This window comes from Bos javanicus, chromosome 24 (genome assembly GCF_032452875.1).
Source record: "Bos javanicus breed banteng chromosome 24, ARS-OSU_banteng_1.0, whole genome shotgun sequence".
Taxonomy (NCBI): Eukaryota; Metazoa; Chordata; class Mammalia; order Artiodactyla; family Bovidae; genus Bos; species Bos javanicus.
Window position 1 is genome coordinate 43,342,719 of NC_083891.1, and position 14,273 is coordinate 43,356,991.

General features: G+C 50.3%; 1 protein-coding gene across 7 annotated transcripts in view; it reads left to right on the forward strand.

Moving 5' to 3' along the window:
- The window catches only part of LDLRAD4 (low density lipoprotein receptor class A domain containing 4), a 172,252-nt gene that overhangs the window by 14,815 nt on the left and 143,164 nt on the right, over positions 1-14,273 (forward strand). Inside the window, exon 1 of one of the 7 annotated variants that reach the window (XM_061400031.1) lies at positions 12,957-13,059. The exons of the other annotated variants lie outside the window; for them this stretch is intronic. The gene's annotated coding sequence lies outside the window, so the exon portion shown is untranslated. Of the gene's footprint in view, positions 1-12,956; positions 13,060-14,273 lie in introns of those variants that run through there. 7 annotated transcript variants of the gene reach the window in all.

Genomic DNA, 14,273 nt, shown 5'->3' on the forward strand with positions numbered 1-14,273 from the left:
TGGAGTGGGTTGCGATTTCCTCCTCCAGAGGATCTTCCCAACCCAGAGGTCTAACCAGGGTCTCCTGCATTGCAGGCAGATTCTTTACCATCTGAGTCACCAGGGAAGCCTAGACCGAATGCCATATTTGTGTTGTGTTCAGCCACTGCTATGTTTATTCCTCCAGCTTATCTTCATCCTCTTATTACGGTAAAATTTCAAACGATGAATGTAGAGAAGAGCAGAGCGTCTGAACTGGTTACCCCTCTTGACTGTGACCAGCCTGTGGCTCATTCACTTTTGTCCCCTCCGGAACTCACGTTCTGCTCGACGAACTGACCTTGAGCAGTGCCTGCAGCCTCAGCAGTGCCCTTCCCATGTGTGCCTGGGGGCCCTGTGAGGTCACTAAGGACCTGGTGCTCTGCAGTTGCTCCTGTAACACCCTGAAGTGAGAACCGGGTTGGGTCCTTTCCTGCCTTCTTCCAGTTTCCAGGAAAAGTGGGAAGTCAAGCAGAAGGGTTTACGGGCAGATGCCCTCACTCCAGAGCCCTTGCCACACTCATCAAAATGCCAGTTCACGTTTCTTATTCAGCCTGAGCTCCTCCAGCTCCGCCTGACCTCTGCACAGAGCCTGACTTCTGTGACCACCTTCTCCAGATGTTCAGATGCCCCTGATCTGACATGTTCCTCTCCCCACAAGAGCTGTCTGTGGGTGCTTTTCCCCAGTCATGGCTGGTACCTAACACAGACATCCCCCCAGGGCGTTATCTGGTACTTGTTAGTTGAGTGAGTGAATGAACCACCAGCCTATGCTAGTAAGCTGCTTCGCCCCCAGGTGGGGATACCTAGAGAGGTCTCAGTGTTGGTCCCTTGGGGTTATTACATTATAAGATGTTACAGTTGCTTCACTGAGTTGTGGAGTTTCAGGCTGTGGAGGAGGTGGGGTGCTTTTCTTACTAGTCTTCAAGTTAAGTTAGTGTTTGTATGAAAACTTAACCCTGGTGACCAAAGAAGGGAAATCGAAAAGAATGCTTCCTTTGGGCTTCCCTGGAAATGGCACCGTCTGAGGGAACATGGGTCTTGCAGCGGGAACTGTGCGTGTGGATGGAGTAAGTCTGCTCCCCGTGAATGAAGCTTGACGAAACCTGATATGATTGCTGAAGCTCAGCTGCAGATGTGCGTTCGTCTCCCTGTGGACGTTTACTGTGCTGGGGACCCTGGCAGCACCCCAGCCCTGCGCTGGCCAGAGGACTGGCCTCGGGAGGCCTTTGGTGCCCACCTTGCACTTATGCAGATCCTGGCGGTGTTGCAGCCATGGGTCCCAGTGATGAGGCCTGGCCTTTTCCCTCAGTCATCTGAAGCATCAGGAGTTCCTCATGGTGGATGTGGAACCTGTGTGTGCGCTCCTGTCACACTGTCCTCAGGGGACTCAGTCCACACCCCACAGGGCAGAGCCTGGGGTGATGGTGAGGCGTGTGGCAACCACTGAGTCATGTGGAAACAGAAGCTGCGATGCGGGGGCTGGTGTGTGAATCAGCCTGGGGGTGCTCTGGAGGGAAGGGTCTGCGGGGGGCCGTCCTTGCTCCTGGCACCCTCTCCGTGCAGTTGCATCAGGCTCTTCTGTTGATTTTGTGTCTTGGCATTTTGCTCACTTTCTAAACTGCTTCCTGGGCTGTCAGAACTTGCCCCTTAATGGGGTCCTGGGGATGGAGGGACCAGCCGGCATCTCCCCGGCGGCCCTGAACTTGAACCCTTGGACAGCAGGAAGTCTGTGGGGCTGCTGTGAGCAAGGTCCCACCTGCCTCAAGCATCTCCGGTGGCCTGGCACCTGCAGGTACTTCTCTAGGGAGCTGGGTGAGCTGGGGTGTGCCCTGGCACACAGCAGGGAGGCTCTCTTCTCTATGGAAAGGGTCAGGAGAGGGGCTGCCTCGGTGGGGAGCCCGGGTGTCACGCCTGTGGCGCAGTGCACCTGCCAGGGTGAGGAAGTCGCTGAGACACACAGCTGTTTGCCATGTGCACTTACTTGGAAACATCGCCCATAGATCTCAGAGCTGTTTGTTGTTTTCCTTAAACATTTCTCTTGTCAGAATGATGAGAAAATTGCCTGTGTGGGAACTCAGAAGTGCAGATTTGTTAATACCTCCTTTGACAACGGAGGTCAAACTGCTGCTTTGTGTTCAGAGCAGTTTATGAGCTGTCACAAGTCACTTCCCGTTACAAGTGCTGCCGCCAAGTGGAGGGGGTGGGGGTGGTGGGGGGACCTGCTGAGCAGGCCTGGAGGCCCAGTGGGCACACGCTGCTAAGGGTCTTCAGCCGGTGAGTTAAATGGTAAAAGGTGAGGTGGCTGGGTTCCTGTGGAAAAGCTGTTTGGAAAGTCTTTTCCCTTTTAGCAATCCCCAGAGGCTTGGTGCGAAGGTGCTAGCTGACGTAGCCCTTCTTTTGATGGCCAGAGAGGGTCCCTCGCCGGCCTTTGCTCCTTTATGGCCCCCTTCGTCAGCCTGGCCTCCTGGTGGTGGACTTGCCCTGACCCACCCACCCAACTGTTCATGGCAGGCAACTGCAGGATGGTGTTCTGGGGTCCAGAGTATAGCCCGGGCCCTCTATTTGTGAGAAACCAGCCACTGCATGGGGTGTTTTCCAGCACGGGTTCTCCATGGAGGTGCTCTTCCCCGCAGGGCACACTGACGGTGTGGGGAAGACATCTTTGGTTGTCATAACTGGGAGGCAGGGGTGGGGCTGGCATTGGGTGGGTAGAGACCAGGGAGCCTGCAGCTGTCCTCCAGGGCGGGGACGGTCACCCAGCCCCAGGTGTCAGCACTGCCGAGGCCAGGAGCCCTGTCGCAGATGACAGGTGACAACAGTGGGTCACGGCTAGCGCACACATGCCGGCCAGGCAGCAGCTGGCAAGACTGAAAGCTTGCTGGCAAGAGGGAAAGCTCCAGCGTCTGCTGTTACTCCTTGTTCACTTAATATCCAGAAAAGAGACTCCATTGTCCCAAACCATCTTTTGTTTTTATTTTAAAATGTCTTATGTAATTTTTAAAGGGTACTCTCCATTTATAGTTATTATAAAATACTGGCTACGTTCCTTGTGCTATAAATACATCCTTGTAGCCAGTAGTTTTTACCCCCCACCCCCACCCCTATGTTGCCCCTGATAACAGACCACTAGTTTGTTTTCTGTATTGGTGATCCTGCTTTTTTTCTGTTATATTCACTCGTTTGTTGTATTTTTTAGATTTCACATGTAAGTGAGGTCATATAGTGTTTGTCTTCCTCTGTCTGACTTCAAACTGACGTTTAAACATGGAGCGGGATGTTGAGGATATGGACTCGTCCGTTGTGCCCTGAAGGTTAAATTCTTTCTCACGGTTGCCTTTCCTTTCTTTCACTAGGTCTCTAAAAAGCATTTGTGATCTAATTACACCTTGTAGAAGTCTGCAGTTGATACATTAGTTGTTCATTAATTCAGTGTTTAGGTCAATCGTCTTTCCTTCTGGACTTTTTCTGAGGCCCAGATTTGGTCTCTCGAGAGAAGTATTCCTCTTTCCTTAGCTGGCTGGGCACAGTGGTGTTCCAAGGTGGGCAGAGAAAGGACTGGGCCAGAACAGTGGCCTTTTGACCTCTGTAACACAAGGTCCCAGAAAATGCCCTCTGAAGGAGACTCATAATTTGTGCAGAAAGGGCAGGTCTGTGGTGTTCACCCCCAGACAGACCCACGACCCCGGAGGGGCAGCAGTTCCTCATTTTATCCTCAGATCAGGATGACCACGTGTTCCTGAAACTTGCTGTTGTTTTCCTGGAGCGCTGGTGTTACACAATCCCATAACATCTCCTTCAGCGAAAGAGTTTGCATAGTCTATGGCAACTTCCTAATTTCTGACTGTTGGGTAAAATGAAGTTTAGTTGTGAATGTCCCACGGTTGTAGCTCTGAGTCAGGGCCTTGGTAAAAGGAGCTGCAAGCCTTAGTGTGTTCTGTGTCCTGCGTTGTTACATGCTTTTCATTCATTTTTTCCCCAGTGTTTCTTGTTTACTGACTTTATATCCACATCATCTTTATTCTCTATTTATATCAACCTTCTGTCTATCTATCAATCATCTCTGTCATCTTTATCTGTCATTTATTTCTGTCCACATATCCTGCCTGTGTGCTGCTCACACAACTCAAGGGGTGTTCATTCTGTCTTCCCCTCTAAGAGAAAAGGCTAGCACACGCTGATTTTGATCAAAGGTCCCTGGTTGGCTGTTGAGTGGCCCCTGCACCACAGCTAGTAAATCTGCCCTCTGCTGCCTCAGCTTCTTTCAAGCCCAACAGCAGACAGGTCCTCCTAGCTGGCGGCCCCTGATACCTTGATACAGGCATGTTCTCAGCTCTTCTTTGCTCAGGCCTCTGGCTGGGTCATAAAGTTTTACATCAACTTGACCACATTTGTTCACAGCTGGGGTGTAGGGGTGCATGACAGTAGCGGCAGATGCGAGGTTCTCCGTGTAGCATCTTGGACTCAGCTGAGTATTTGCTGCTGCTGTTCTTTCTCCCATGATTTCCTTCCCTCTGCAAAGATGTCTTTCTCTCCAGGACTTGCTCTGTTTTTTTTGACCTTCTTTCTCAGTGGACAGGAGTGGTCACCTGCCCATTGGCGTGAAGTCCCTCTGTCTTGTCCCTTGACTGAGGAGAGCCCTTCATCCATGGATGGAATCTCCCTGGGGACCAGGAGCTCATCACCTTGATAGCAGCCCCTTTAAAGCCCATGTGGATGGGGTGAAACGTGCCTGTGATTCCGAGCAGGCTGGCCTTCCTTCCACGTGGGCCGTTTACAGGCACCACTGAGGCCACAATGGGCCTCCTCTTCCAGGCCAGAGAGCTGGTCCTCCCCTGAGCTGTGAGGGAAGGACCCAGGCTGAAGACTGGACAGCTTCCTCACTCCCTGGAGCCCCATCCTCAGAGTGAGCCTTGCTGCTCTTTAAAGAGAGAATATGCAGAACATGAGACACACATGAATTTAATGAGTATAAAAACATTCTGTAAAGACAGAAATGAATACGTATTTGTCATTGTTCAATTATACAGTGTCTTTCATGAGTGTAGTTAATTAAGAATGGACCTTTCCGTACATATCCTGAATTTCCCAAGTTATTGAAACTTGGGAAAATGACATTCTTAGGCAGAGAAGCCTTTAACATGTATTTTGTATTAGACCCTGTACTGTTTCCTTTCTATTCAGAATTGGGGTGAGCATTAAGCATTGTTTCATACTTTTCTCTGCAGATGGCTACATTTGGATTGTGTCGAGTAATTTCTTTCTAGCCTTTCTCTTCTTCCAAGGCTGAATCTGGATTGATTCCTGTTTATAAAGCTTCCCAAGATCCTTGCTGGAGACTGTAGCTGGAGAAGGCACCGGAGTGCCTTTCACACCTGTGCTGTTGTAGAAAAGCATTTAAAGTAAAATCTTTCCGAATCAGGAGCATCTCAAGGTAGCTTCTAACAGAATTTGAGGCAGACGTTGGCAGAGTTGTCTGTACAGTGATGTAGAAGCTCTCTCTTCCTAACCTAAAGCTGGGTCCCGAAGCCAGAAACCCAGACTTCTCCTGGCTCTGCCTCCTTCTCCCTGGTCATCTGATCCATCTTGGGGCCATCAAGTCCTGTGGTTGTAGTTCAGAGTATTCCCTCCTAGCCATTTCCATTCTTACTCGTAGGTAATACTTTGGCCACCTAATGCGAAGAGCTGACTCACTTGAAAAGACCCTGATGCTGGGAAAGATTGAGGGCAGGAGGAGAAGGGGACAACAGAGGATGAGATGGTCGGATGACATCACTGACTCAATGGACATGGGTTTGGGTGGACTGCAGAAGTTGGTGATGGACAGGGAGGCCTGGCATGCTGCGGTTCATGGGGTTGCAAAGAGTCGGATACGACTGAGTGACTGAACTGAACTGCGTTTGATTCCGGTGTTTCTTGCTTGGATTCTGCAGCGGTGTGGGGACAGACTGCTGTGCCTTTGACCTTTGGTTTTTCCTCCCCTCCCCGTGTGTCTTTTATGTGCTTTAGAGAGAGGATCTCAGACTTCAGTGTATAAGAGTCACTGGGAGGGCTCCTTAAAATGCAGTTTACGAGCTGTCAGATGTTCTCATGTTCCCTGGTCTGGGACCCCAGAACAACTCGCAGCTGGTCACGCGATCCCAGTGACCTGGCCTGAGACTCCGTCTCCTGGCTCCCTCCCACTGCTCCCCGTGGTACCCTGTTTCTCTGGCACCATCCAACAGACCTCGCCCTCCCTGGCCCCTCTGCCTGGAGGCTGCCCTCGTCGTCTGCTACACGGCTGGGTGTCTCCTGGAGAGGAAGGTGCTCCCCTGGGCACATCTTCAGCTGCTGGAAGGTGTGGCAGGAGTGAGCTTCTTGGGAAATGACACACTTGGGGCAGGGCAGGCCTCTGCTCTCCTTCTTCAGAGCAGTTGCATCTTCGGGAAAGGTAAGAGGGCCTCCGTCAGTCTTTTGGGGGGTGGCGTGTGTCCCTGCTCAGTTGTGGGTTCTGTGACAGCCCCCAGGGCAGGGTGGCCTGGTGTCAGCCTCACTCAGCTGCCCCAGGGCCCCCATCTCCTCCAGCTTCTGACCTCCAGGCTGCCTGCCTCCCTCCTTCACATAGGTCAGTTTCATTTGGGTTTTAATTTTGGTTTCCAAATGTTGGTAATGTTTAAGAATTACTTAGGGGGCTTGTTGAAATGCAGATTTCTAGATCCCACCCCCAGATGGTCTGACCTGGGGAGCTGAGACCTGCCTGGTGCCGAGGAGGCCAGATCTAGGCCCGAGCGAGTGGCCCTTGCACAGACCTGCCCTTTTCTCCCTTAGGATCCAGAAGCACAAAAGGCTGGTTTACTACAAAGAGACTGGAGAGGCTCTCTGAAGGCAGGACGTTTGTTCCATTCTTCTGCTCAGATAGTCTTGGGGACAAGTGCCTGCCGCAAACTGAGAAGGGAATCTGGTTTTCGCCTTTGTTGTGTCCAGAGGCCGAGAGAGGTGAGGTGGAGTCACCTCATCTTCCATGTCCCTGCCAAGGTCTTGATGAGAATCTGCAGGGTGTCCATGGTAAGGGGGAGGCAAATAGCAGCTCCTCAGGCTGCAGTTCTCAGTCACGGAAGTGGCTTCTGGAGTGGCAGTCTTCAGTTATACCTGTACTTGCAGAAAGCCCCAACAATTAAATGTGTTTGAAACATTTTCTGCGTGTGATTATGTAGAGTCATGCACTTTCATTAATTTGATTTTTTTTTTTGCTGAGGTGTGTCTTTGTTGCTGCTCATTAGCTTTTTCTCGTTGGTGAGTGGGGGCTACTCTCTAGTTGCTGTGGGTGGGCTTCTCAGCGCAGTGGCTTTTCTTGTTGCAGAGCACGAGCTCTGGGTGCATGAGCTTCAGTAGTTGTACATGGGCTTAGTTGTCCCATGGTATGTGGGATCTTCCCAAACCAGGGATCAAACCCATGTCCCCTGTATTGGCAGGTGGATTCTTATACAGTGAACCACCAGGGAAGTCCATGCACTTTTAAATCATCAAGGAATGCTTGTTACTTTTGAAAACTGTACTTGCAGCCCCGGGAAGCATATATATGTGTGTGCATGTGCGCACACATGGCCTTGTTGCACGGCTGTCACCAAGAGGTGCTCTGTCTCTCTTGTTTGCAGGCAGCAGCACTGGGTCTCCTCCGTCACACAGGATGGGGTTTGAGAGGAACAAGGACAGTTTTCTCAGGATCCTAAGAGTTTCCAAGGGCGGCCTACGCATGATAATTCACTTTCTAAAAACAACCTGTGCAGCTCGCGTGCCTCTGATGCTGCCTCTGTGCTCAGACCTGGCTCCTGCTGTCTGCAGCTCGAGAAGAGCACCCTCCCTTCACACTCGGTGCCCCTCAGCCTCAGCCCCTTCTTCCTTGGGGTCGGCTCTGGGGAGATTGGGGTCAGGTGCCCCCAACCCCTTGTGAGTGGCAGTGTCCTGCGGCTGTGCTGGGGCCCTGGGAGCGGCTTGCCTTGGACTGTGAGTCACTCTCCCTTTTAAAGTGTTAAGGTATAGTCGATTTACAATATTGTGTTAGTTTCAGATGTACAGCATAGTCTTTTGGTTTTTTTGTTTGTTTTTGCAGATTCTATTCCATTATAGGTTCTTACAAGACTGTGTCTTTAATTCCCCTTGCTATACAGTAAATCCTCGTTGCCTACCTATTTTTTGTATAGTATGTAACAAATTTACGGTTATCAAAGGGAAAGGGGAAGTGCAGAAGGAACAGATTAGGAGTATGGGATATAAACTAACTGTCCTTTCTGAGCTTGGGTTTAGGTCACCTGCAGATCAGGGCATTCTTTCCTCAGACTTTGTATTCTTGTACTTTTCAGGCTGAGTCCACTGCCACAGTGATTTCTGTTATTTTCTTTGTCAATTGCAGGGTGTTCTGTGGCTTTGTGAACGGACTGCAGACGGGGATGTCTCCCCACCTTTCCACTCAGTCTGTTCTCCCTGTGCCCCAGTCTCCTCCAGGTGGGGGCATCTGGTCCCTTCCTCTGGCTTTCAGCTCTTGGCTTGACTCTTCCCTTCCTCTCCCCTCTCCCTTCTGGTCCTGGCAGCCACTGGAACCGGGAAGGTGGCTGATTGTTTTTTGTATTATGTCTTTTGGTTGTAATAATTTTCCTTCTCACAAAAATTTCAGTTATTTGAATTTCCCAACTGTTCGGGCTCTGGCTAAGTGAGGCTTAATTTCACCTGAGGATCTGAAAACTTGGTGCTTATTGACTATACTGTTGAAGATGCTGAGGAAGGGAGATATTTTGATAAGTCAGTAGATGCAAAATGTTATGCTTTCCAAATGACTCTTCCTTCTGGTCCTTGGGGGCTGAAGCATCCCTCCCACATTGCATTCTGCCCTGGGCTTCATTGTCTGTGACTAGCCTTGTGGGCTGAAGTCACTTCCTGATCTGTCTCCCCCTCTCCTTATCTGTATCATTCATCTTAGCTTTTACTGCTTTGTTAAAGGCAAAAGTAATGCACAGAGTGTAACTCTAAAATGTTTGGAAGCTATGCAGTATTATATTGTAAACCTGTATAAATTCTTAACAAAGTTAGTGGTTTGGAAGGATTTTCAGGAGAACTCTGTCTAAAAGGTAGTAAATTCCTTAAAATAACTGAACTTTGGCTTAAAACAAGGTCATTGTTTGGCAGCATTCATGTTTTTAAAGCTTTCCAGAACTCAGAGGAGGAAATGATTCTGAGACAGTGTAGTGATTAAAAAATAAAACTATAAATTAACATTTTCATTGTTTGCCAATGATCGATTTTCTTTCTTCCAACGTATTACCGCACATTCTGAATAAATTAAACCATGTGAAGAACTAGAAGATTAGCTTTACTTTTTTTTCTGGTTGAAATTGGTTTTGCAGAAGTGGAAATTTGGCAGCAAGTATGGAAACTAGCAAATCAGTTTACAGTGTTCTTTGCTTTCTTTAATGAAACCTGAAAGACTGAGGAAAGACTCCATGGCATCAAACAAGAGAAGACTAAATTGTGTATGTTTTCTGAAATTTTATTTTTACCCTTAATTATTCAGTAGCATGTAGAACAATATGTCCAGATTCTAGTTGGCTAGTAGTTGCCTCTAAGTGGGTAGAATTTCAACTTCAGTAGTTATTTTTTGCTGATTTCATGGAGATGTTGGGAAATATTTTCTAAGAATAGTCTGAAATGACAAGGAATGTGGTAATTTAAGAAAAAACTGTGACCAAATGGAATATAAGCAGTTGGCTGAAAACCAACCACGTTGACCTCTAATGAACTTGACCTCTAATGAGGTGGTGGAACCATGGATGTATTTTCAGTTAAAATGATTAATTAACATGGGATTGTTGAGAGCATCTGTATTTCTTTCACATGAAATGGGGTAGATGGATGTTTCTTTGAACAATGGTTTCCTCATCAATATACGTTTTCCAGCCTGCTGCAGCTCTCGTGAGCGCGTCTCATGGAACGTGGCTTTCGTATAGTGTATCTGAGTTGCAGTGTCAGATAAACAACATGTTTTATTGACTTCTAAATAAAATGTCTCTCTTCATCCTTGGGCAGTTGATAGGTTTCTACACTGGGCCTGGCCCTGCCTTCGAGTTGATCTCCCTGTATTCTTTCACTTCCTCACTTGGGTGCTGACTTTCACTTTGCCCAGGTGGCCCTTCCATTACCCCAGTGGTGGCTCCTGTCACCTGAAGCCAACGTGAACATGCTGCAGTGTCACCTGAATACCTGCTGTCAAGCAGGTGCTCTCTGCTGAGGAGTCTGCTGATAGACTTAAATGTTGAGAATTACATGAGGCATTGTCAAGACTCAAATGATCTTGAATTTAGTTTGCTTCTTCATGCTGGTTTGGACAACTTTAGGACTTCCTGTTGGAGAAGGAAATGGCAACCAACTCCAGTATTCTTGCCTGGGGAATCCCATGGACAGAGGAGCCTAGTGGGCTACAGTCCACGGGGTTGCGAAGAGTCGGACATGACTGAGCGACTTCACTTTTCAGGACTTCTGTATCTCTAGTTGCTATGGCAGAGGCTCAGCATCTGTGTGAATAAAGGTGGAGAGAAGCCCGCAAGACGATGGCTCCCAGGCCCCCACTACTTAGGCTACTGATGGAGACTGTGGCCACCACTGAGGGTGGAAGAGTCTGGTTTTGCCTATTTCCATGGCTTCAGCATTTGGCACAGGGCCCGGGTGTTGGAGCCTAGAAGCCCATGTGGAATGAAGGCTCCTCCTTCTGCTTGAGTCAAAGCCAGTCACTATGAATGTGCAGGAGCCCTGGGCCCACCACCCCTCTGACCTTGTCTCTGGGTCCCTTGTCCATGTTCACTGTCCAGCACCTGTCCTTCTTCTGGAACCTACCCCCAAGAAACTTGTGTCAAATCCTGGCCTACTTCCAGCCTCAGGGGGATGCGCCGGCTCATCCTGTCTGCTGGCACAGGCACCTCCATGGCACCTGCGGGCTGGATGCTGGTCCAAGGGTTAGGAATTTGGGTGGGCTTGGCTGCTCTTGGGTTGCTGCTGCCTCCTGCCTCCAGTCTCTTCCCAGTGTTGAGTGTTCACTTCCTCTCAGGACCAGGCACTTGGCTAGTAGGAACAGCTCTCTACCAAGAACTGGGTCTCTATTGGATGTTAACTATTAATATAGGTTGGTAAGAAACTGAGGACATTTTCATCTTTGGCTTCTGAAAACAGTTCTTGACATTGACATTGATGGGCTTGCTCATGTCTGTCCTGTTTCCCTTGTTACATTTTGGGTTTTCAGGGAACTAACAACCTAGGTCCTCCTCATTTTCTGAGAGTACATGGCAGGAAGTTTGGGATGTTATAACGGGTCTTCTAAATGCCACTGCTTCTCCAGCCTGTGTTGAACCTGCTGTGCGCTTGCCCGCCCTCCCCCAGCCTTCGAGGGTCCGGACTTTGGCACCTACACGGCCCATAGCATATGCATTTGGATGTGAGTGAGGCTGCTGCACGGAGGACACTGGATGAGAGGCCCTTCCAGGAGGCGCCGCAGGCCGACAGGGAGGCTCCAAGGCAGAGAAGGGCCTGATGTCCTGCAGTCCTCATTACGCTTGGTGATCTTTTCTGGAAGCATTGGGCTTTGCCTTTTTTTCTTCCCTTGAGTTTGGAAATCAAGCTGCTGGCTGGGATGACAACTGCCCCCAGAACAAGGGGACTGATGGGTGAAGGGCCAAAGGCAGGAAGATGAACAGTTTTGGTGGAAACAGGACTCAGACCCTTCTCTTTTCAATTTCTTATGCTGTGACCTCTACTCCAGCACACTTTGTGACCTTAAAGATATGTAAAGTGAAAGTTGGAAAAAGTCTGCATTCTGAGGGGGTCTGCTGCTCAGTCATGTTCAAGGGTCAGGTCAGTTGTAGCAGTAAACTCCCCATCTTAGACCAGAACATCACTTAAAGGAAGCCCGTGTCTTTTTTGATGTTTCCTTAAGGTGCTTTTACTAGTTTTGCCGAAAACTCGTGTTCTCCTCAGTTCAGTTGCTCAGTTGTGTCTGACTCTATGCGACCCAATGGACTGTAGTATGCCAGGCTTCCCTGTCCATCACCAATTCCTGGAGCTTGCTCAAACTCAAGTCCATCGAGTCGGTGATGCCATCCAACCATCTCATCCTCTGTCCCTGTCTCCTCCTGCCTTCAATTTTTCCCAGCATCAGGGTCTTTTCTAATGAGTCGGCTCTTTGCACGAGGAGGCCAAAGTATTGGAGTTTCAGCTTCAGCTTCAGTCCTTCCAATGAATATTCAGGACTGATTTCCTTTAGAATTGACTGGTTTGATCCTGCAGTCCAAGGGACTCTGAGAGTCTTCTCCAGCACCATAGTTCAAAAGTATCCATTCTTCTGCGCTTAACTTTCTTTATAGTCCAACTCTCACGTCCATACATGACTATTGGGAAAACCATAGCTTTAACTATACGGACCTTTGTCGGTAATGTCTCTGCTTTTTAATAGACTGTCTAGGTTTCTGTTCTCCTAAGGCAATGGCACCCCACTCCAGTACTCTTGCCTGGAAAATCCCATGGACAGAGGAGCCTGGTAGGCTGCAGTCCATGGGGTCGCTAAGAGTCGGACATGACAGAACGACTTCACTTTCACTTTTCACTTTCATGCATTGGAGAAGGAAATGGCAACCCACTCCAGTGTTCTTGCCTGGAGAATCCCAGGGATGGGAGAGCCTGGTGGGCTGCCATCTCTGGGGTCGCACAGAGTCGGACATGACTGAGGCGACTTAGCAGTAGCAGCAGCAACTGGCTTTGAAACATTACATCTCTGTCTAGGCCCCGCAAGCTTCCATCTTAATGGCCTTTAAGCCTTGGCTGCACGTAAGCAAATAAGTGCGCACCTACATGTGCGTCATATGCGTGCGCGCGCCCTTGTGCGTGCGTGCCTCCTTGAGTCCCTGCGTACTGTGTGCGTCCCCTGTGTGCACGTCTCAGAAGCTCCGCCTGGCCGCCACTTTGGCTGTTCCGCGACTTCGCAGTACAGCGTTGCCCGGGTGGCTCTTTGGCCTGGTTCCCTCACAGGTAGTTCTGGCCTCTGTGAAGTTGAGCGATGGGGCTTCTGAATGTTGCGGCCTGAGGCAGTCGGGCCAGAACAGAGCGGAAAACCGTCCGGTTTCCTGTCAGGCCGTAGGCCGTTCACTCGGAGAGGCCCGACCTTCCTCAGGAGTTGGTGTTGGCTGTGGGCCCGGCCTGTGCACGGGCCACCTTGGCTGGACTTGTAGGTGGTGGCGGTGGGCAGTGAGTGGCACCACCCCGGGCCGTTTGCACTGGAACAGCTCAGCCCCGGGGAGAAGGCGAACATGACGGGGGTCCGGGGACCAGAAACCTGGTCCTGCGTCCGTTCGTCCAGCTGCCCATGGGCTCCTTTAGGGCCCGAGCAGTTGGGAAAGGAGTGGTCTTCTGCTTTCCTAGTCACTCAGTAACTGGAGCCTGCAGCTACTCTGATGTCTGAGACCCTGACCACGAACGGTGGTCGTCCTGTACTCAGGGGCCCCTGTTCCAGAGGACCCACTGCCAGGCCTCATACCAGCCTCAGTCTTCCACTACGTTAAAGAGAATTCACCGAGGTTGTGCAAGTTAAGAATGGCTGTGGCTCTGCGTTCGCCGGTGGCCCAGTGGTTAAAAATCCACCGTCAACGCAGAGGATGCCTGTTCAATCCCTGATGGGGGGCTAGTACGAGGATCCCATGTGCGGGAGGGCAGCTAATCCCGTGTGCCGCAATGAATAGTAGCCGCACACAGCAGTGAAGATCCCATGTGCTGCAACTAACGCCTGACCCAGTGAAAGTGAAAAGTGAAGTCGCTCAGTCGTGTCCAGCTCTTTGTGACCCCGTGGACTGTAGCCCACCAGGCTTCTCCGTCCATGGGATTCTCCAGGCAAGAATACTGGAGTGGGTTGCCATTTCGACCCAGCCAAACAGATATTAAAAAGGACGTGGCCCGTTCCTTGGTTTCTCCCGTCACTTGAACCTTGTACCCTTCTGTGCCCCCTTCATGTACGAGGGGCCTGGCGGCCTGCTCCTCTGCAGGGGTGCCTAGGCCCTGCTTTGCACCGGCTCTTCAGCGCCGCCCCGCCCCCAGCCGCAGCCTCTGCTTGCTGAGGTGGACCCATCCTCAGGTGCTCAAGCATCGGGGGTGGTTCAGGAGGACTGCTGCCAGACCTTGTGTGAGCACCTGTGCTTATTCTCTTAAGTGAACCGCCCTCGCGAGGCTGTTTCATGGGCGGGGGCATGTTA